Source organism: Crotalus tigris, unplaced genomic scaffold (genome assembly GCF_016545835.1).
Source record: "Crotalus tigris isolate CLP2741 ecotype Arizona unplaced genomic scaffold, ASM1654583v1 scf7180000024433.1590703, whole genome shotgun sequence".
Classification (NCBI taxonomy): domain Eukaryota; kingdom Metazoa; phylum Chordata; class Lepidosauria; order Squamata; family Viperidae; genus Crotalus; species Crotalus tigris.
The window spans coordinates 769920-791903 of record NW_024100600.1 but is presented as its reverse complement, the minus strand read 5'-3'; the positions used below and the strand labels follow the sequence as shown (position 1 = coordinate 791903).

The following is a 21984-nucleotide window of genomic DNA, read 5'->3' as shown; positions in this document are numbered from 1 at the left end:
GACTTCCTCAGCAGGTCGATAGTAGACCATTCGAAGTGGATGTTACATCCAGATATCTTCAGTGAGATCTCGGACAGATTTGGTCGTCCGCTCGTGGTTCTGTTCGCCTCGCCGGGGAACACCCAGCTGCCCAGATTCTTTTCTTGGTTCACCTCGGGGTGCGGAGAGGGCAGATGCCCTATGCAGCCGGTGGCCGCAAGGCCTATTGTACGCTTTCCCCCCCCCACTGCTTCTGCTTCCAGCAGTTATCAGGAAGATCCTGGAGGAGCAGGCGGAAGTGATCCTTATTGCTCCTCACTGGCCCAGAAGCCCATGGTTCGCAGACCTGGTGAGCCTTTCAGCCTCAGCCCTGTGGAAGATCCCAGACAACCGAGTACGGCCGACACAGGGGGATCTTCAGCATCCAGACCCCCAGTGGCTTCAATTGACTGCCTGGCACTTGAATGCCGCACCCTGACTAGGGAATCATACTCAGCGGAGGTAATCGATATGATTCAGGCTGCCAGGAGACCGGCAACTAACCGCATTTATGACCATACGTGGAGGAACTTCTGTCGCTGGTGCGACAAGAACACATGAGTCTGTCACAGGTAACCATTCCCAAGGTGCTAGAATGTTTAATGGAGGGTGTAAAAAAGGGGTTGGCGCCCAACACTGTCCGCAGACAGCTAGCGGCACTTTCCTCTGTACTTTCACAGGACTCCTCAGAATCCTTATCTAGGCACCCTACCATCCAGTCCTTCCTCAAGGGAGTCACTAATAGTAGACCCCCGGTGGTTCATAGGTATCCTTCCTGTGACCTACCCTGCACTAACCTCATCTCCCTTTGAACCACTTAGACCTTGCTCCTTACGGTAGCTGCCATTCAAGGTCTCCTTCCTGATTGCAATTACTTCGGCCAGGCGCATATCGGAATTGGCTGCCTTATCGATTAGGAAGGACCTGTGCACGTTTCATGAGGCCAGAGTGGTTCTTCGGCTAGACCACAGGTCGGCAACCTGCGGCTCCGGAGCCGCATGCGGCTCTTTGAGCCGTCCCCTGTGGCTCCCAGCCTCCTCTGCCTTTGCAGAGAGAGAAAGACAGAGAGAGGCAATTGCGCTTCCCTGCTTCAATATCTCTCTCTCTCTCTCTCTCTCTCTCTCTCTCTCTCTCTCTCTCTCTCTCTCTCTCTCTCTCTCTGTGTGTGTGTGTGTGTGTGTTTGTGTTTTGTGTGTGTGTGTGTATGTGTATGTGTAAAAGAGAGTGTACTCACATGTTTTCCGAGGAGCTGAAAAGCTTACTGGGCGGAGCTCCTCCCTTTGCTGCGTTTCTGCAGGAAGCAGGAAGCAGGAAGGGCAGGAGAGAGCTAGCTAGCCCAGCTAGGCTGACTCAGGAATTCTGGGAGTTGAAGTCCATGAGTCATAAAAGAGACGAGGTTGCTTGTTGGACAACAGCTTGAAGCTTGTCAGGTGAGCAGCAGATAGGAGGGGGGGGAGAAAGAAAGAGAGAAAGAGAGAGAGAGGGAGGGAGGGAGAGAGAGGAAAGAGAGAGAGAGAGAGAAAGAAAGAGAGCGGGGGAAGAGGAGTGGCAGACCAAGGGCAGATAGAAAGGGAGGGAGAGAGAGACAGAGAGAGAGAGAGAGAGACCCTTTTGACATCTAAAATGAAGATAACACTGCATATATCCTTTTTTTACCTGTGTGTGTGTGTGTGTATATATATATACACATACATATATACATATACATATACATACACACACACACACACATACATACACACACAAACACACACACACACACACACACCTATAATAAAGGTAAAAAAGGATATATGCAGTGTTATCTTCATTTTAGATATCAAAAGGGTTTTGCGGCTCCCAGTGTTTTGTTTTTGGTGGGAAATGGGTCCAAGTGGCTCTTTAAGTGTTTTGGGTTGCCTACCCCTGGGCTAGACCCTTCATTCATTCCAAAAATAAACTCAGTATTCCATAGAGCACAAGAGGTCATTCTTCCAGATTTCTGTCCTTGCCCGTCACATGACTTGGAACGGCAATGGCACTCACTTGACATACGGAGAGCCTTATGCTGTTATGTCAAGTGCACGGCGCCTTTCCGTAAGTTGGAGGCTCTGTTTGTTTCCTTTCATCCTTCCTCGATGGGCCAAAAGGTGTCAGCTTCCACCATAGGTAGGTGGATCAGGGCCTGTATCGCAAGCGCATACGTCTCACTTGCCCTGACCGTTCCTGTTCATGTGACGGCTCATTCAACCCGCAGTGCTGCCACAACTGTGGCGTGAGCAACCCAAGCGTCCATTGAAGACATTTGTAGGGCGGCGACATGGTCCTCGCTTTCCCCCTTCATTAAACATTACCATTTGGACAAATTTGCATCAGCTGAGTCCGCTTTCAGTAGGCGTATTTTACAACAAGTAGTCACACCATCAGGAGGACCGGCCCCAACTGACCCCCATCCATAGGGACTCGGGAAGCTTTGGTATGTCCCATTGGTGGATTCTTCAGTCATCATGCTGGAGAAGGAGCGTTGGCTTACCTGAACGCCTTTTCTCAGCATAATGATGAAGAATCCACGCCCTCCCTTCTAGAGGTCAGTTAGGTCTTGGTTGGAGGCCTGTTGTTGTTGTTTTTTTCCTGGTACCTGCTTGAGAGTCATCACGTCGAACTGTTGTTACTGGCTACACCGTCGATGAAACTGGGAGTCCCAGGCAAGGAGGGGCGTGACAACTTGACAACTTAGTCTGATTGGGCAGGAGGACTGAAATAACCCATTGGTGGATTCTTCATCATCATGCTGAGAAAAGGCGTTCAAGTAAGCCAATGCTCCTTCTGAATACAGGAGAAAGTGACCACTGGTTGACAGAATCTGTGGGGAACATGAATAATGCATGCATAACACAGGCTTCTCTAGCCAAGACTGTATCCTTTGTACCTATAGCTTAGAGAACCTCTTTGTTTTTTCCTAGAGTAAGCCAGGATTATGTGCTAGAACAACAAATATAGGTTTGCTTATACTTAGGAAGCTATGTTTGATCTAGAACAAAATAAAGGCCTAAAATCTACCTTGCTTTATTTTTATGTAGTCAGATCTGCTTTGCTCATTCTCATTTCTTTCCTGCAAATGTGTTGAGGGACAGGGAACACTAGAAAGACCTGTATGTTGTCAATTATTCACTGACTTTACCTTTTCCTTATTTATTTCCTTGCTTCTTTATTTATTTGGGAGGGATTGGAATTCTTCACCTGCTATAGCCTGCCTGTATGTGAAAATGTTTGCTTTTTTGTAGGAGACACCGTGGCTGCCAGCTCCTCTTGCTGGCAAGAGAGCTACAGGCTGGTAGCCAGTGCCCCCAGCCTCTGGAATTTGGCAACAATATATTACTTGATTGGTTGCTGGGGGCGGGTAATCCAAGGAAGGTAGCCAGCTTGTTTAAGGGGATACTGCTGCTTTGGACAAAAGCATAACATTTTTTGATTAGATCAGGGTACCTAAGAAATATTTGGGGGAGGGGGGCGCTGGCTGGCAGGCACCAGTATTAATTGTGAAACCAGCCAAACGTATGCAGTCTTACTTTGTGCAACTTAGCTCATTGTCCAAACTCCTAAAGGCATGACATTTTAAAACAAGGTAAGATAAGAGAGGTGGAAGAAAGGAACAGAGGAGTCAAGGTTGGACTTACACTTAAATGGATTATATATTTAGTTTTTCTTCTTAAGATAATGCCTCTTGTTTAAGAGCCAGGCCCTGGCAAGGAGGAGACTCCTGTTTACTCTGCCGCGGTGATACATGGCAAATTTGACCTCTGGGAAATGAAGTGTTCACTTCAGATGCATCCCCCAAAAGACAGGCTGCAGACCACCCTTGCCAGAGAGGCCTGATGTAGCTGCTCATTTGTCTCACACTCTATTTATGTTGGTATTTGTATCGTGTGCTCTTAGATGCCAGAGTTGGTATCCGTATTAGCAGGGTGAGCCCCTTTTAATATACCGAAAGCAAAATCCATTTCTGCCATCCCATCATATTGCTGATATTGCCCAGAAACCACCGTACTGTCTCTCAGGCCTACAAAGCATGGCAAGTTTGCGGCATCTCTCAGGGAGGCAACTAGAGCCTGTTTTCCATTGTAAATATCAATGCTGCCTAATAACTGAACGCCTTGGCTGAACAGATCTCGGTGGTATCCAGTTGTTCAGGGTTGATGCTGCTGAGTTTTGCATTGTGTCACCCATTCAGGACAGAGGGGGATGATTTTAAAGTGGAGAGCTTTTTCAGGAGGAAGAGTTGCCTGCATAGGGTCGCACTGACCTTTTCAGTCATGCTGGGATGCCCTGCTTCCCTTCTCATTGGAAAGAGCCTGAGAGTTGTGACAATGGGGGAGAAACACCTTAGTTTGGAAGAGCAAGAGGCACAAAGCTGAACTATTATCCTTGCAGTTCATTTCTTCTGTCTGGCAGTTCCTAATCTTAGAAAGCTCTCTAGCCAACGCTACTGATTATCCTTTACAAAAGCTTCCAGTTCACAGCTGATACCTCTGGGGGAATTGTATCCAGAGTTGGAAATCTATCACAAATGCTATTAATAGGCAGCGGGAATAAATGACTCTGTGATTATGATGGAGGAACACTTGCACGAATGCTTAACTTCAGATTTGTGAAAGGGAGTCCGGGAAAGTGTTGCTTTGGAGTGAAAGAAATGAGGTCAGGAAATACAACTGAACTTGATAAATGAGAACTGGTAGTTAAGTTCTGTATCCAGCTGTGCCACTGACTAAACCTGGTTTTTTACTGGGATGGTTATTTCCTTTATGTCCAGGTCCCTCCAACTGACTGCCCCTGCAAACAACTTGGCAATGTTTGGGTCATTTATTTGTAATCTGCTTTTGCCGTCCTTATTTTTCTAAAGATGCATTGCCTGAAAACAAAAAGGTTTTCAAAGGCTAGATAAAATACTACCTATACTTCACAGAAGTTAGCCTCCTCAAGAAAACCTGCTGGATTGATGGACTAGATCAGTGTTTCTCAACCTTGACAACTTTAAGGCATGTGAACTTCAACTCCCAGAATTCCACAGCCAGCATTGCTGGACTAGATGGAATAAAGCCTTGGCATTTCTCTTTTCAAGAGACCCTCCTGAATATTCACACCTTGTTTCAAAGCATCCTAATGTGCTGCCTGAGGCCTTCTCACTGAAGCCTTTGTTTATGTTGCTACCCAAGTCTCTAGGAGCAGCCAGGCCACTGACTCCCCGGATGAGATCCTGGGGACTCTGAGGAGGCAGTGTGGGAATACAGAGGTACTTCTCCCCCTCTCCTTTCCCACCAAAGGCACCCTTCCATACGTAGGCTGAGCTTTCAGATCCTGCCACTCTAGTCTGGTCTCCTTTCCCCTTGAGGTCTCTGTTCTCACTGTCCCCCCCCCCCTTTCCTGTGGCTTTTGGCTGACCAGGAGATGCAGCCTAAGCCCCAACTGTGGAAGCGTCTTGATGGGGACAGGAGAGCAGCCTGTTCTCAGCCTGCCAAGTACACATGCGCTCCTTCTCCCTCTACGAGAGGGTCAGCAGCACCCTTCCATGGGCACCAGCGTGGCACTTTCTCTCCTTCGGGATTGCCAGCAAAAGACCTTTTTTCCTATTTTCATTGAGCCTCCCCCTTCTGTGACACGCTTTGCAATGGGCAGGGAGCGAAGCTGAAAGATGCACAGCCTGCCGGCCTGCCTGCAGAGCTTCCTCTATCCCTTCTCTGGCTGCAGAAGAGGAAGAAAAGTAAGTTGTTTTCACCTTTATATGTGCTGTTCTTTTCACTGATCCGCCTTCCTCCTCTTTCCGGAAATGCAGTTGCAAACTATTAGATTGATCAGGTTGTCCTCTTTACCTGTCTTTGTTTGCAGAAATGTTCACTTCTGATGAAGGAGTGAGATGGAAGAATTTGAACACCATTAGCAATGCAGGCTTCCCATTTAGTGAGGGGACTTTTGAAAAATGTTTTTAAAGCTACAGGCACAAAGCCACAAGTTACTGTATTTCATGATTAAAATCATAGTGATTTCAACGGGTGGACCCTGTTTTTAATTCTGCCGCAGCCGTTATAGACCTCTACTTGCTTATTTATTTATTTTATATATATATTTATTTTAAAGGCGCTTCCAATGTGTGTTGGGGATAATGCTAAAAGAATGAGCACATGGAGACCTGAAGATTTCAGAGAATCTGAACTCAATCAGGCAATTTGTAACAGAGGTATAATATGGCTCTCTACTTGTAAAGTTGTATTGAAAGTGTTTTATAGCTGACTATTTAAAATAAGTATAATATGGCTTCCTTCACAGTAGTGATACTGTTCTAGAATGCTTAAATACGATACGGACAACCATAGAGGAATAGAGACGTAATCCTTCATTGTCAGGACTTACTTGACAGACTGTTTCTCTTTTGGTGAAGTTGATGATTTTAAACTAGTGGAAAAAATTAATTCACCCTCCTGTATATACTTAAAAGTTTGATACAAAAAATGAAATATATCTCTTGGCGAGTTGAAAATAACATCTAACACTCATATGAAGTTAGATTTTGTTTGAGACATGAAATGATATCTTGGCTGGTACACAGATACCTGGCAGCCAGAGGGTCAGTAGCCTGAAAATCTTTCGCAAACATACAAAGAATTTCTCCTTGAGTCCCCCATCCCGCTGTCAGAGATGAATGTGTCAACAAGATGGGATATTCTTTTTGATTAATGTAATTTAAAACGGTTAAAAGAGAAATGCTGCTGCCAGACACAAGATCCAGAAGAAGCCCACCTTCTGTTGTGCTGTTTCTTGAGGTTGCCAGTATGAAATTGGTCTTGGGTAGATTTTCATTGCATGTGGCTGCTGCTAGTTAGTGTTTATAGATGTGTCCTGTCTTTTCAGAGGAAATGTCTACTTGGGCCACTGGTCCTCTTTCCTTACTTTTTCATCTGGGAAATTATTTGAATTGTTTTAGAGTTACCAAAATGCTTTCTTCAGTGTTTTGTCCAGCAGACTGTTTCCTGTTTTCTCAGAAAGCTTGGTAACATCCTTGGATTTACATACTTTCATTATTTTAATTGTTAGCTTTTACTGGTGTTGCAGAAGAATAGATTGGTTGAAGGTTCAGGAAAATTGCATAAGATGTTTGGTCATACCAATATTTTTACAACATTTCTCCTTAAGTAAATGAAAGGTTAAGAGGACAGCAGCACCTATTATATTCCAAGCCTGTCATCTTACCCTTTAAACAGTTCCAGGATTTTTTACCATTGAAGTTGTACCACATTGTTAAATCAAACATGTAATAAGCTGATGAGAGCTGAGGCTGAGGCAGAAACTATTGTTTGGAAAGAGCACATTGATAAAAATTTATTGATATTTTTAAAAAAAGTCTATGTGACTACTGCAATGACTTTTTTTAGCTTAATGCAAAATGTCTTTTACCATATGTAAAATTCATTTGTGTAGTTGCATACAGCCTGATAGAGACTGAATGGGCATAAGAGTATTTCAAGTCCCAGTACAATTTATTATTTAAAAGCAGTAAAATTACATTGCAGATAAAGAGGGCACAAAGTAGAGGGGAGTAATGGTGTAATGGGGTTCGTACTCCGCTTGCTTCCAGAGCTCCTCTGCACATTAGTGCGCTGGCTGGGGTGGCTGCTCCTTTCAATTATTTATAGTCTTCTGGCCCAGAGCCTGGATGGGGTCACATCGCTGAAAGCTAACTTTATCTTCATTGTTTCCAATCTCCTACCCAGGTGTCACGCTGTACCCTGGTTTGATACAGGAGGAGAGCGGTATAAAGGGATGTGGGGTTTCTTTTCGCTCTTGTCCATCACTCAATGCAAATAGACTTTTGATTTAATTGGGAGGATAACAGTCTAATATTTATCTGACACTTTCCCACTCTTGTCTGCAATGTGTTTCTTAGCTAGGTCAGTGTTTTTGAGCCCTGAAGTTTTCCTTCCGCGGAACCTCTGTCTGTTTAAGAATGTGTTGGTAAAATGCTGCCAGCAGGCAGCTGCATGACTGAGGTTTGCTATTACATGAGTGTATTAGAGAGACCCGCTTCCTTTTCCTGTGGGGAAAGGCATGGAAGCAATGGAGTTAAGGAAATTTCCAAGACAAAGGCAGGGTAGAATGCGTTCTCTCCACATTTGACTAAGTGATATCCTTCATTCTAAGCAGATAACTTCCTGAAGGCTCATTTTAACATTTGGGAGCTAAAGCTAGATAAGATTTTGGAAATGGAAGGATCAAAATTTTACTCCTTCTCTTTTTTCAAGTAATTTTTTGATCAGCTGTTTGCCTATCTTCCCAGGAGCTATTTGTAGAGTTTCGTGTCATAAAGGAAGGAGGAAGAAGAAAAAGGGATGCATGCCTCTAAATAGGCCGTAAACAACTTAATACTTGCGTATGCAATTACTTTGCCTAATATTTTTGCTCTACTTCAGTTTTAGCATATAATTGGGAATGATTTTGCAGAAGGATTACATAAAAATACAATGCAAGTATATGTCTTTCTTAAAAGGCATTTCACTTTAAATATGGATGGCATAATGATTGGTATAGCCAATCTTTTTTAGGTGTGTGTCTGTGTGTGACATTTTTTAAAAAAAAAATTTTTTTTTTTTTTGATTTCAAGCCTGAATTTATCTCTGCCTCTCAGTCTTCTCCTACCAAACTCCCAGCGGTTATTTGGAGTTTATTGGTTGGGTTTCATTAAATCAGTGGTTCTCAACCTTTCTAATGCCGCGACCCCATAATACAGTTCCCCATGTTATGGTGACCCCCAACCACTTATACATCACTGGGTGCCAAGGGCATGGCCAAAGAAAAGGGGGAAAAAATGGTGGACAGCCTTGTTTGGCGACCCCCGTGAAATGGTCATTCGACCCCAAATGGGGTCCCGACCCACAGGTTGAGAACCACTGCATTAAATGATACCAAATAGAATAGGGATTTTTTTTACCCTTGGAGCCATGCACGTTGTTAACTCAGGCTTTAGCAGAAACCAAAACAAATGTTACAGTTCCATTTTTCAGCAGTTGGATATTCCAGCCCTTTTTACATCTTCTTGTATTCCTTTAGCACAATTAATGCAGGGAAGCCAGAAGCAAAGCAGAGGCTTGTTTGTCTGGCCAAGTCACATTTTAAAGAAAAAAAAAATCAGAATAAGTCATTGAACAGGAAGAAAAGTATTCTTTTTGGTTGGCTGCTAGCTGGGAGGCGAGGCTCAGCCAGGAACGGAGATTTTCCAGTTGCCTGTTGGTCAACTTGGCTTTCCTTTTGCCCCCATCTACCTCCTGGCTCTGGGTGAGTTTTGCCCCCCAGTCTCGTCCCTTAAGATTGGCAGGAGTTTTGATACAGGGGTCTTCAGAAGTAAGCGGTATATAAGTTTCATAAATAAATAAATAAACAAACAAACAAGCCACTGATGTCGAGCAGACAGACAAACCTGTGATCCTAGAAATAGAAGAGTCGTGCACCTTCCTGCCTAAAATTGAGCTTCCAGGCAGCTCAGTGAAGAGTCCGAGTCCTTCCTCTGCCAGGAAGACTCAACACCTGGAGGGGGCCCTTTAAATAGGGGGTGCATCTCATGACAATGAAATCATATAAAAATTACTTTCTTACCCTTGGTTGACTCTAGCTAAAAACGGTTGGCCCTTCCCTTGTTTGCAGGCCCACTTTCAGCTTCTATGTGCTTTGCAGTTTGTACTAGAACACCAGACCAACTGCTTTATTTTATAATTATAGACCTCCCATTCCAAAGATTTGAGGGAAGACGGGTGCATAAACAAGTTTGCATATATTCCATTAGTGACAGTATCTTAATAGAGTAGCTTTTTAGGGCTTGGCTTGCGTCCAGACTCTTCCTCCATGCTATTGTTCCTATTTACAGCTTTCAAAAATCAGCTGATGTCACTGCACATATGTTTAGAGCTGTTGCTAAGGTGATGAGCTGCAGAATTCAGCACCTACGCAGTCCTGCTGGAAGACTAGAAGCTCTCTGGCTTAGGGCCTGTTTTCATAGCATCCCTCCCCCCCTCCCAACGAATCAGTAGCCCTCCTCTTCAGTTAAACATCTTGATCATGAGGGATAGCAGTGGTAGCAATTTATTCAGAGCTGCAGATTTGCCTCTACACAGTCAGAATTGAAACATGGCTTCAGATTGAATAGTTCAGCAAGATTGTTTCTCAGTCACAGCACTGCTTCAGAACATTTTGCATTTTGTTAATCATATATGTGTGTGTGTGTGTGTATGCGTGTGTGTGTGTGTGTATGTATGTGTGTATGTATGTATGTATGTATGTATGTATGTATGTATGTATGTATAGCATTCCAGGATTCTCAGCTTATAAAATCATTATTGTTCTTGTTTTGCAGTTGGATTGCTAATGCTAACTGAGCCATTTCACTCGAAGCCAGATTTAAACTGCTGTAGCCTTGACCTCCACCTTATATGTATTCTTGAAGGGGAAAAATTGCTGATGTTTTTAAATTCATCACATGCATTTCTCCTCCTGCAGTGTTAAGCTTAAAGCTATTTCACTTGAATCTTTGCAGGTCTGATTATTTTGTTGTTTGAGCCTGTGAATGCTGCTGGCATGTCAGATTTTGTTAAAAGAAACCATAGAGTGTTCTGCAAATCTGCTCCTTTCTGATAGAAATGAGTGCTATTTATCTTTCACAACTCCTTTTTAGAATATGGAACTGTATCCAATTTTTTTTTATTCCACAGCTGAGGTTCTAAACTAGTACCCTCCAGACTTTTTAGTAAATCAAGAGAATGGCTTTTATTTATAATAAGGAAACCGTGAAATACAATAAGCCTAACCTACAGACTCCACTGGGGCTTGGTAAACTAATTACTCTTTGACAGAACTATAGGCAAACCTCCCTCTCGGTATATGCAAAATAAAGCAATATTTTCTCCAGTATAGGAGATGGAGAATCCATCAATGGGTTTTCTCTGTCTCCCTGCTCTTGAGACCAAGTAGCCAAACTTGACACGCCCCCTCTTGCTGGGAGATCCAGTCTTAACTTGGTCTCAGCTCTTGAAGACGTATCAGGTTTGGCTCTCAGCAGATAGCAGGTTAGAAATCCATTGGTGAATTCTCCTTTTCCCTCTAAAATTACCTAAATAATAAATTGGAATCCCCCCCCTTAATTTTTCCTACAGCACTGGGATCAGTGCTACCTCAAATCACAGATTTGAGGAGTGTGAGTGGGGGAGGGAGGCTTGTGCAGTTTTCCCTCTCTGCTTTCCCCAGGGCTCTGGGGAAAATTTCTAAGCAGGGGCTGCTTGGGACATCTTTCTTTCTCTGCCCCCCCCCATTTTTTCCTTTCCCTCAAACTACCGGGTGCTCCTTTAGACTGCTGGTCTGAAATTGGAGCTTTGATTCAGGGCCTCCGGACTCACCTCCGGCAGCCGGAATCGATCGCGGACGCCATTTTAGTTGCTGACAAAGGCAACGAAGTCCAATTTAGCTTGTCTCTTGCCTGCCATTCGGAAGCAAGATCGCCGGCCGCAATTTCGACGCAGCGTCTACCGCTGCTATTGCGATTGCCCCAGCCACCTGGATCTTTGACTTTGAGGCCGCAAAGACCATTCTCAGTGGAGAACGAGTTGCGGCCGCCATTTTGGGGCCGCCGACATAGCCGAAGAGCTGTGAACGGCCTTCCTTCGGCGTGCTCAGTGCTCTGCCCCATCAGTGGCTCAATTTACAGAGTCCCCTTTTAGGACTTTCAGTTCCAATTTCACTGCACTCCTCTGGGCACAGTTAGAGTGCAGAGACAGGCCGGATTAGAAATGGATCAAATGGCGGTTCCTGAATTTGACCTTCCTTTAGGCCCTTCAACCTCGGCCCAAGGTGTGTGGTCTCTCACAGGGATGCCTGCCACACTCAGCTCCCCTTCGGTATTGGCTCAGCAGACAACAACTGCCTCAGGCCCAGTCCCAGAGGCCACCTTTACTCCTACAGCCGCAGGACTCAGGGGTCCGGACATTGGAGATATTTTCTCCGACGGCCGTCTTGAGGCCTTACTGTCCAAGGTTGTGGACCGTTCCTTTCATCCATCTGGTCAAGGGGCTTCCACATCAACCATGCCACCTTATGGTCCCTCCACGGGGTTTCCTATTCTTCAGGAATCCACATCTCCTGCACACTCCTCCTTGAGCGGTTACTCATCTCCGCAAGGCGAGGAGCAGCCAGAATTCAATTTATCAGAGGAGGAGGAGCTTCCACCTGAACCCTCCCCATCGGAGGCCTGTTCAATCCAGCCCTTTTTCTTCCCCTACTTCGCAAAGCTACTTCAACGGCAAACATAGGATCAGACCAGTTCCCCCAGCCACAGGCAACTTCGGACTCCAGTCCAAATCCGATATTTTTTGAGATGGTGGCAGCCCAATGTCACATTCCATGTCCCTCTATTTTTCTCAAGGGGATCAAAAAACAATGGGCCTCCCCTTCCTCTGTCCTTTCCATAAGCGGGTCTGACAAAAAGATTTTCAGCACCTCCACAGACCTCATGGATGCCTTGGAGGTCCCCAAGGTTGATGAAGCCTGGACCCGTCTGGTTTCCCAGACTGCGGTTGCTGGAGACATGTCAGAGGCGCTTAAAGCAGACGACAGAAAGTGGGACCAGACCTTCCGGAAGACCCATCAATCAGCAGCATGGGCAATCAAAATGGCCACTTCTGCATCCTTCTTTGTGCATACCATCCTTTTGTGGCTACATCAGCTTCAGGCCAGGGTCCCTGCTGAGGACATTCGGACCCATCAGGACCTAAGCAAAATGTTGGCGGCCACTGACGCAACGCTTCAGTCAGCCAACTTTGCTTCTAGGTCTCTACCATCCAACATTACAGCCAGGAGGATGCTTTGGCTGAAACACTGGCAGGCTGACGCCAAAGCCAAATGGCATCTCATGACTGCTCCTTATCTGGGCAATAATCTTTTTGGAGAGGCCCTGGCCCCATACTTTGTGGAGAACAAGGACAAGCGGAAGGTCATGGCCCACTTGACCAAACGGTCTGACAAATATCCTGCTCCCTATTTCCGCAGGCAGTCCTTTTGGCCAGCGGTAGGCCCATCAGTTACTCAGCCTTCCCACTCATACACACCCAGATAGAATAGGCCGTATGACTGTCTGTATGACAGGCTGGGCTTTCGATCCAGACAGCAGGGTCAATTTAAGCGGCCATTTCGAGGGTCAGGACGTCCCGACAGGAGGTCCAAGTGACTCTTACACTGCACTTCCCATCGGGGGAAGGCTGGCCCACTTCTTCCATCAGTGGGAACTCACTTCCACAGACACCTGGGTCTTACAAACCATCCAGTTTGGTCTGTCCCTGGAATTTCTGGCCAGCCCCCCGGACCGATTCATTACCTGTCCCGTGTCCCGGGACCCACTCAAGCAAGGTCTCGTTCAGGAGGCCATTCAACATCTTCTAGAGATTCAGGCCATAGAACCGGTACTGCCGGACCACAGGGGAGGGGGATTCTACTCTATCCTCTTTGTGGTCCCCAAGGCCTCAGGGGGATGGAGAGCGATTCTGGACCTCAAGGGTCTAAACTATTACATCACTTACAAAAAGTTCAAGCATCGCTCCAGTCCATCCTGGGGGGTATCAGACAAGGAGACTTCCTGGTGTCAATAGACCTCATGGAAGCGTACCTCCACATCCCCATCCATCCAGCTCACCGACGGTTCCTCAGGTTTTGTTACAGGGACAGTGATTTCCAGTACAAGGACCTTCCTTTTGGCCTCTCCTCGGCACCCAGGGTGTTCACCAAGATCCTGGCTGTACTAGCTGCCCACTTTAGGAAGGTACCAATACGCGTCCAGTGTTACCTGGATGACATCCTGATTCAAGCGTCATCCTTCCAGACAGCTTAGGCGGACCTAAAACTCACTATTCAGGTAATCCTACAACATGGTTTCTCAGTCAATTTCCAAAAAAGCCAAACGGTTCCCTCATCCAGGTTTCTGCACCTGGGAGCCGTCATAGACATCACAAACTGCATGGTCTATCTCTCCCAGGAGCGGTTGGTCAGTATCGGGGATCTGGCTCGTCGGGTGTATAGGGACCGTACCGTTCCACTGGTCTTACTCTCCCAGCTCCTGGGAAAGATGGTTTCCTGCATAGCCATAGTTCCTTGGGCCAGGCTCCACTTGTGGGACTTCCAGTGGTTTCTCCTGCCATTTCAACGGGTGAATGCCAGCGCATCCAACTGTCAGGTCAGGCTCCCGATTCACATCCTCAGGTCTCTGCACTGGTGGTTCTCACAAGCGGTGACCAAGGGATCACCCTTCAAGGAACAGGACCACATCACCATCATGACAGACGCCAGTCTATTCAGTTGGGGAGCCCATCTACAGTCTCAGTTTGCACAGGGCCGCTGGTCCCGCGCAGACGTGAGACACAACATCAATTGACTGGAGCTCAGGGCCATCCACTTAGCTCTTTGCCAATTCAGGCACCGGATCAGGGGATATCATGTTCTGATCCTCATGGACAATGTGGCGTCCAAGGCACACGTCAATCGTCAGGGGGACACCAGATCCAGGTCCTTTATGTCCGAGGCACGGCTCCTGGATTCCTGGGCAGAGTCCAACCTGACCTTTCTCAGGGCCGAACACATCTCGGGGGTTGAGAACCAGCAGGTAGACTTTTTGAGTTGCTTTACAGTGAACCCCTCGGAGTGGGGGTTGCATCCGGATCTGTTCTCTGAGATCTCCCACAGGTTCAGCCATCCAGTCCTTGACCTGTTTGCGTCATCGACTAATGCCCAACTCCCCAGGTACTTCTCCCGCTATTATCTTCCAGGGGCGGAAGGGATGGTTCTCCCTCGCCATCCCAACCTTCTCATAGCAGGGCCTCATCTCCTGCAGAGTACGACCAACCAGACATACCATGGTCGGAGGAGGAAGACCCCCCCAGGCCCCCCGCCATTTGGAGGTCTCTTTAACCTGGCCCTTTTCTTGCCACTGCTTCGCAAGGCCAGCATTACTGTTAACATAGGTCCTGATCGGATTCTCTCAGCTAGGCCCTTCAACCAGTTCAGATCCAAATCCAGTGTTTTCTAAGCCCGTCGTGACTCAGCACCATGTCCCCTGTCCCCCTCTATTCTTGAATGCCATTCGGAAGCAATGGGCTTCACCTGGCACCTTCCCTTCTCTGGGAGGAACGGACAGGAAACTGTTCAGCGCAGCACCAGACTTGGCTGATGCTCGGTGCCAGCGTTGGATGAACCCTTGACTCCTCTCTTGTCTGCGGTGTTGGGGGATATGGCCAAGGCGTTGAAGGCTGAGGACAGGAGATGGGAGTTGACCTTCCGCAGAACTCACCAGGCGGCAGCGTGGGTGGTAAGAGTGGCTACCTGCACATCTTTCTTTGCCAGGACCTCTCTCCTCTGACTCTGTCAACTCCAGACCAGGATCCCTTCGGAGGAGGTGCACACACACCAAGAACTGAGCAAATTAATTGCAGCATCAGAGTATGTCTCCAATGCATCACTGCATGCAGCCAGATTTTCTTCCAGGACCATAGCCTCCAGTGTCACAGTACGATGACTACTGTGGCTCAAGCATTGACAGGCTGATGCCAAATCCAAGTGGTGTTTGGCTGCGGCCCCTTATCAGGGTGGTCAGCTGTTTGGGGAGGCCCTAGCACCTTATCTGACCGAGAATAAGGATAAGGGGAAGGTGATGACCCATCTCAGCAGGTGGGCTGACAGGAGTTCTAATCCATATGCCCGCAGGCAGTCCTTTTGGTTAGGGACAGGCTCGGGTTCCACACAGCCCCCCTCCCCCCCGGCTCCTTCACGGGCAGACAGGACCGCCCGTCTGACATATCAGGCTTTAGAGCCAGGCAGCAGTACCAGGGCTCTTTTGTGGGGGGTTGCCCTTTTAGAAGGTCCAGGTGACTCTTGGGAAGTGCCTCCCATAGGTGGCAGACTTACCCTTTTTGCTCACCAGTGGGAAGTCACCACCACAGACTCCTGGGTCCTCCAAACCAACTGATACGGTCTGTCCCTAGAATTTATGTCCAACCCACCGGGGCGCTTCATTTCCTGCCTGCAATTGAACCCAGTCAAAAAGGGCCTCATGCAAGAGGCCATTCAACATCTCCTGGAGATAAGAGCCATGGAACCGGTGCCGGCTGGTCAACAGGGGAGGGGATTCTATTCCATCCTCTTTGTGGTTCCCAAGGCCTCGGGAGGATGGAAGATGATTCTTGACCTCAAAGGTCTGAACTCCCATATTGCATACAGGAAATTCAAGATGCAAATGCTCTAGTCCATCTTGGGCAGCGTAAGGAAGAGAGACTTCCTGACATCCATAGACCTCACGGAAGCCTACATCCACATCCACATCCTCCCCGACCACTGGCAGTTTCTCAGGTTCTGTTATATGGGCCATCATTACCAGTACAGAGCCCTGCCATTCGGCCTTTCGTCAGCTTCAAGGGTGTTTACCAAAATCCTGGCAGTGCTCACCGCATAGCTGCGACTGGTACCGGTACGCATTCAATGCTATCTGGACGACATTCTCATCCAGTCGCCCTCCCTTCTGGCCACCCAGTTGGACCTGATGTTGTCGATCAGGGTCCTCCAGGACCATGGATTCTCGGTGAACTTTCAAAAGAGTCAGACAGGTCCCTCGACCCGACTCCTACACCTGGGTGCCATCATAGACACAGACTGTTGCCAGGTCTACCTCTCCCAGGAACGTCAGGCCAACATCCGATCCCTGGTCCTCAAGGTACACAGGGAGCGCGTAGTGACATTGGCCCTGCTTTCCCAACTGTTGGGAAATATGATTTCGTGCATTGCGATAGTGCCTTGGGCCAGACTGCATTCAAGGAACCTCCAGTAGTTCTTGTTCCTATTTCAAAGATTGGGCACCAGCTCCTCCAACCAAAGGGTAAGGGTCCCTCCTCAGACCCTATGGTCCCTCCGGTGGTGATCCTCACTAGCGGTAGCCAGAGGGTCATTCTTCAAGGAACCTGTTCGGCTCACACTTACGACAGATGCCAGTCTGTTTGGCTGAGGAGCGCACCTTCAGTCTCAGTTGGTTCAGGGCCGATGGTCCCGAGCAGATCTGAGACACAGTATCAATTGGTTGGAGCTCAGAACCATACACTTGGCTCTTCGTCACTTCCGCAACAGAGTTGTGAAGCGATGTGCTGGTCCTTATGGAAAACATGGCGGCAAAGGCCCATGTGAACCAGCAAGGGGGTACTTGTTCCAGGACCCTCATGGCTGAGGCCCAGCTGTTGGGCTCCTGGGCAGAGGCCAACCTTTCCTCCATCAGGGCCGACCACATTTCAGAGGCAAACCGACAGGCGGACTTCATGAGCAGGTCAACAGTGGACCATTCCAAATGGCGCCTGCACCCAGACCTCTTCAGAGAAATATCGGAGAGGTTCGACCAACTGGTCTAGACTTGTTCGCTTCTCCGGCGAACTCCCAGCTCCCGAGATTCTTCTCCTGATTCCCGTCCCCAGGGCCAGAGAGAGCAGTCCATGGTCAGGGGCCCTGCTTTACGCATTTCCCCCTCTCCCTCTGATTCTGGCTGCTATCCGCAAAATGCTGCAGGAGCGGGCTGAGGTGTTACTCGTGGCCCCGTATTGGCCACGGAGACCGTGGTTCACCGACCTCATGAATCTCTCCAGGTCTCCACCATAGAGAATTTCCCCAGGCCATATATCACTCAGCCAGGGAGTTCTACAACATCCAGAACCCCAGTGGCTGCAGTTAACCGCTGGCACTTGAATGCCGGATCCTGACCCAGGACTCATATTTGTTGGGCGCAATTTCCATGATTCAGGCCTCCTGACGGCCGGCAACGAATCGCATCTATGATTCCACATGGAGGAATTTCTGCCATTGGTGTGAAAGGCAGAAACTGGATATGTCGGATTTGACTATTCGTAGGATCTTGGACTACTTACTTGAGGGCATCGATAAGGGCTTGGTGCCTAATACAATCCGCAGGCAGGTTGCGGCTCTATCCACTCTACTTACCTGTGCCAACTCAGTGCCTTTGGCCCAACATCCCATGATACGCTCCTTTCTCAAGGGCATCACCAACACAAAGCCGCCCGTCTTTCATAGGTATCCCTCCTGGGAGTTGCCGCGGGTCCTACAGGCCCTCACCAAGCCACCGTTTGAGCCTATCATAACTTGCACTCTGCGGTCCTTGTCTCTCAAGGTCGCCTTCCTGGTAGCAATCATATCAGCCAGACGAATCTCTGAGCTTGCGGCACTTGTCTGTCAGGGATGACCTATGTACCTTTCACCAGAACCAGTTGGTCCTTCGCTTGGACCCTACCTTCATTCCCAAGGTCAACGCCTTCTTTCATAGGGCTCAGGAAATCATATTGCCGGATTTTTGCCCTAATCCGTCTCATGACTTGGAACGGCAGTGGCATACACTGGACGTCCGCAGGCCCTCTGCTACTATATCAAGCGAACAGCGACCTTCCGCAAGTCTGAAGCCCTCTTCGTTTCCTTTCACCATTCCTCTATGGGACAGAAGGTTTCCGCCTCAACCATAGGCAGGTGGATCAGGGCTTGCATTGCGGGGGTGTACCACTCGCATTTCCTGTCAGTTCCAGGTCATTCACGGCACATTCAACTTGCAATGCCGCGACCTCCATCCTATTGAGGACATTTGTAGGGCGGTGACATGATCTTCGCCCTCCCCATTTGTGAGGCATTATAAACTGGACAAGTTTGCCTCTACGGACACCTCCTTTGGACGGAGGGTCCTCCAACAAATGGTACTTAGGGACGAGACACCGGCCCTGACTGCTTCCTTTCCATAGGGACAGTGAGGCTTTGGTATGTCCCATTGGTGGATTCTCCATCTCCTATGCTGGAGAAGGGGCGTTGTCTTACCTGAACGCCTTTTCTCAGCATGGAGATGGAGAATCCAGTCTCACCTCTTAGGGTCCGTCAGGTCCAGTGTTAGGGGTCTTGGAGCCAATACGTCGGATTATTGTCAGTGGCTTTCGCCCTCATCGAGACTGGGTGTGTCCTGGTCCAGGACGGGCGTGGCAAGTTTGACTGACTTAGTCTAATGGGCAGGAAGACAGAGCTAACCCATTGGTGGATTCTCCATCTCCATGCTGAGAAAAGGCATTCAGGTAAGACAACGCCCCTTCTCCCCTTTCTTTAGGCAAGCAGTAGTGCTGTGTGTCTCTTTTAAATAGCCTAATTTTTAAAATTGTAAGACTACCAATGTGTTTTGAGTTCTCCATTTTTTTGTGTCTGCCTGTTATGTTTCGCTCCTACTATTGTAATAGAGAAGAAGCTGATGGAATTTGAATGAAGCAAAAGCAGATGGAAAAGTATCAGGTGTTGGACCTGGCCTAAAAAGGACAAGAGCAGGGCTGCATGAAACATTGGCTTCCCTCTTTGGAAATGAGGCTTTTTAAAGGGGGAAAAACTTGTGCCCCCACCCCCCGCTTTCCCATTTGCTGTTTAGCCGAACAGAGGTTAGCCACTGTTAGAAGACTTTTAGTGCACAGAAACATTTTTGGTAATTGTTTTTAGCGTGTCAAGTTATATTATGATTTGACGTCCTGAGGATATTGAATGCCTCGTAAGGTCATTTCAACTCTTGATTTTTGAGGTGATCTTTGAAGAAAGAAGGGTAGCTCTGGATTTGGTCGCTTCACAGCTTTTGATTATTACCTCTGCAATGGGTCTGATCTTGCATGTGGTTCCCCCTGGGCCATCCTCTCAGTCCTAGCCTCAGACTGTAATTTTTCAGGCAGTGGCGTTTCAAATTGGATGGCCAAATGCCCTGGTCTCTTGCAGTATTTAAGTCCCCATTTCATTTATTAATCACTGTGGGGCACGTCTTTCCTTCAGATCTGACTAAAGGAAGGAAAATGGGTCAGTGCAGGATGTCATCCCTTCCTTGCCAGTCTCCTTCGTAAATCAGCTTTCATTTCTTTCTCTCTCCCCTCCCCCTCCTTTCTACTTCTGTCACCCACTACAAAGATGTTCCCGTGGCATAAAGAGCCTGAATAGAGATTGCCAAGCAGGCCTTTCACTCAGGAGGCAAGAAGAGACAGAACAAAACCCAGAGCGGCCTCTCTCACTTGCTGGAAGATTGAAAGGATGGGGGGGAGGTCATTGACATGTAGATGTTCCTTGCTGGAGCATTTGGGTAGCTTTCATCTGTCAGGTCCAGAGAGAAATAGGCAGAAGTAGCAGAGCACTTTATCTTCCCCTATATATTAGCCAGTTATCACATTGGTATATTGCATCCAGCAGCTCAGGCAACATACAAGATGGTATCCCGGTGCAGCCTGTTAATCCCCCTATAAGAAGTGCTGGGATCAGAGTGCTCAATTGTTGCAGGCCACCCATACGGTTCATGGGAGAGTTGCCCCCAGCTCCAAATCTAGCCTTACTTCCTATGGGTCACACAGCCATTTGTTCAGAACTCTACTCTTAAGAAGTGGACTGCATTATTATTTCACTTCTTTAGATAGCTGTCCATTATCTCCTTAGTTATGTAAAAGTTTTAACCCAGCCCAGGTTTTCTGGTTTCTCACAAGATGGTTTGGTTCTGTGTGGACTGATTGTGCATATAGGTTCAGAAGACTGATCTGAAAATACAGCATTCATCTCTTCCTTTGTTTGTTTCTGCCCGATGTCTCTCAGAGTTCTCATCTTTCTTGGGAGTAGGCATTGATTGGTTCAGTTTACATTAAGTCTGTTCCTTACTCTACCTTGTTACAAGGCTTAAACAAAACAAACCGAGGAGCTCTTGCTGGTGTGGCTGCTGGCAGGAGCTTTCTCATTTCTGATTTTAAACTGCTGTCTCAAGAAAGACAATCTAGTATCTCCCCTCAGAAGATCTGGACCAGTGGCAGTAAAATAGCCTTATGTGAGTCTGAGAAAAACGCCAGTGTTATTCCATGCAGGTACGTAAAGCAGAGTGAGCCACAAGCCTGGCTCCCACCTCTGGGCATAACGCCAGTCTTGCCAGGCTGGCACAAGAGACAAATCCATTTCCTTGTCTGCCTCCGGATGCAGCCTGCCTCAGGGAGGGTGAGGACATCTTTCACAATCATTTCTTTAAATAAGACGTTTCCCCTAACAGTTTTATGAGCAGTAGAACCGGTACCTGGCTTCCTGCTTTTCTCAGTTAGAAATGGATAAAATAGCCTTCCACAAATCAGGAATCCTCTGTGTTTGACTATATGTTCCATGGTTTCTAGTCAGAAGGGATTACAGCCTTGCCTATCTGAAGGTCCCAGTCTGGACCAGATTGTCTTAAAGTCTAAAGCCCATTCCCTCAGAAGATGGCAGGGAAATTGGAGGCTTTGCTAAAAGAGTCCTGGAAAAACAGAAAAGAACCAATCAGAAAATGCTACTTACTAACAACAAAAGGATAGACACAGAACAGCCTGGACAAAATAGTCCAGTAAGGGGAGAGATGTCAGCAAAGGGATAAAGTAACTGCCTGGGCAATTGCAGCTATAATCACTCTCACTTAATTGACATGACTAAGGATTTATAACAAAGATACAATTATTGATATAGCTCAATGAAGTCATGTATATTAAGTATCCGTTATATTTCTGATTATATTGCAATAAATAAAATCTTTTATCTGTCCCCCACCCCAAACCCCACACTATGTTCCCTTCACTTTCCCAGGTAAGAAATTGTATTAGTGTCAAGACTGCTAACTAACAATTCTTGGGGCCTTTCCCCATAGTAAGGATCATGGTGGAGCAATATCTTAGATCAGTGGTTCTCAACCTTTCTAATGCCACAACCCCTTAATACAGTTCCTCATGTTGTGGTGACCCCCAACCATAAAATTATTTTCATTGCTATTTCATAACTGTAATTTTGCTACTGTTATGAATCATAATGTAAATATCTGATATGCAGGGTATATTTTCATTGTTACGAATTGAACATAATTAAAGCATAGTGATT

General features: G+C 47.2%; 1 protein-coding gene across 2 annotated transcripts in view; it reads left to right on the top strand.

The window, feature by feature from the left end:
* ANKRD11 (ankyrin repeat domain 11) overlaps positions 1–21984 on the top strand; it is a 209225-nt gene that overhangs the window by 101567 nt on the left and 85674 nt on the right. The window lies entirely within an intron of this gene.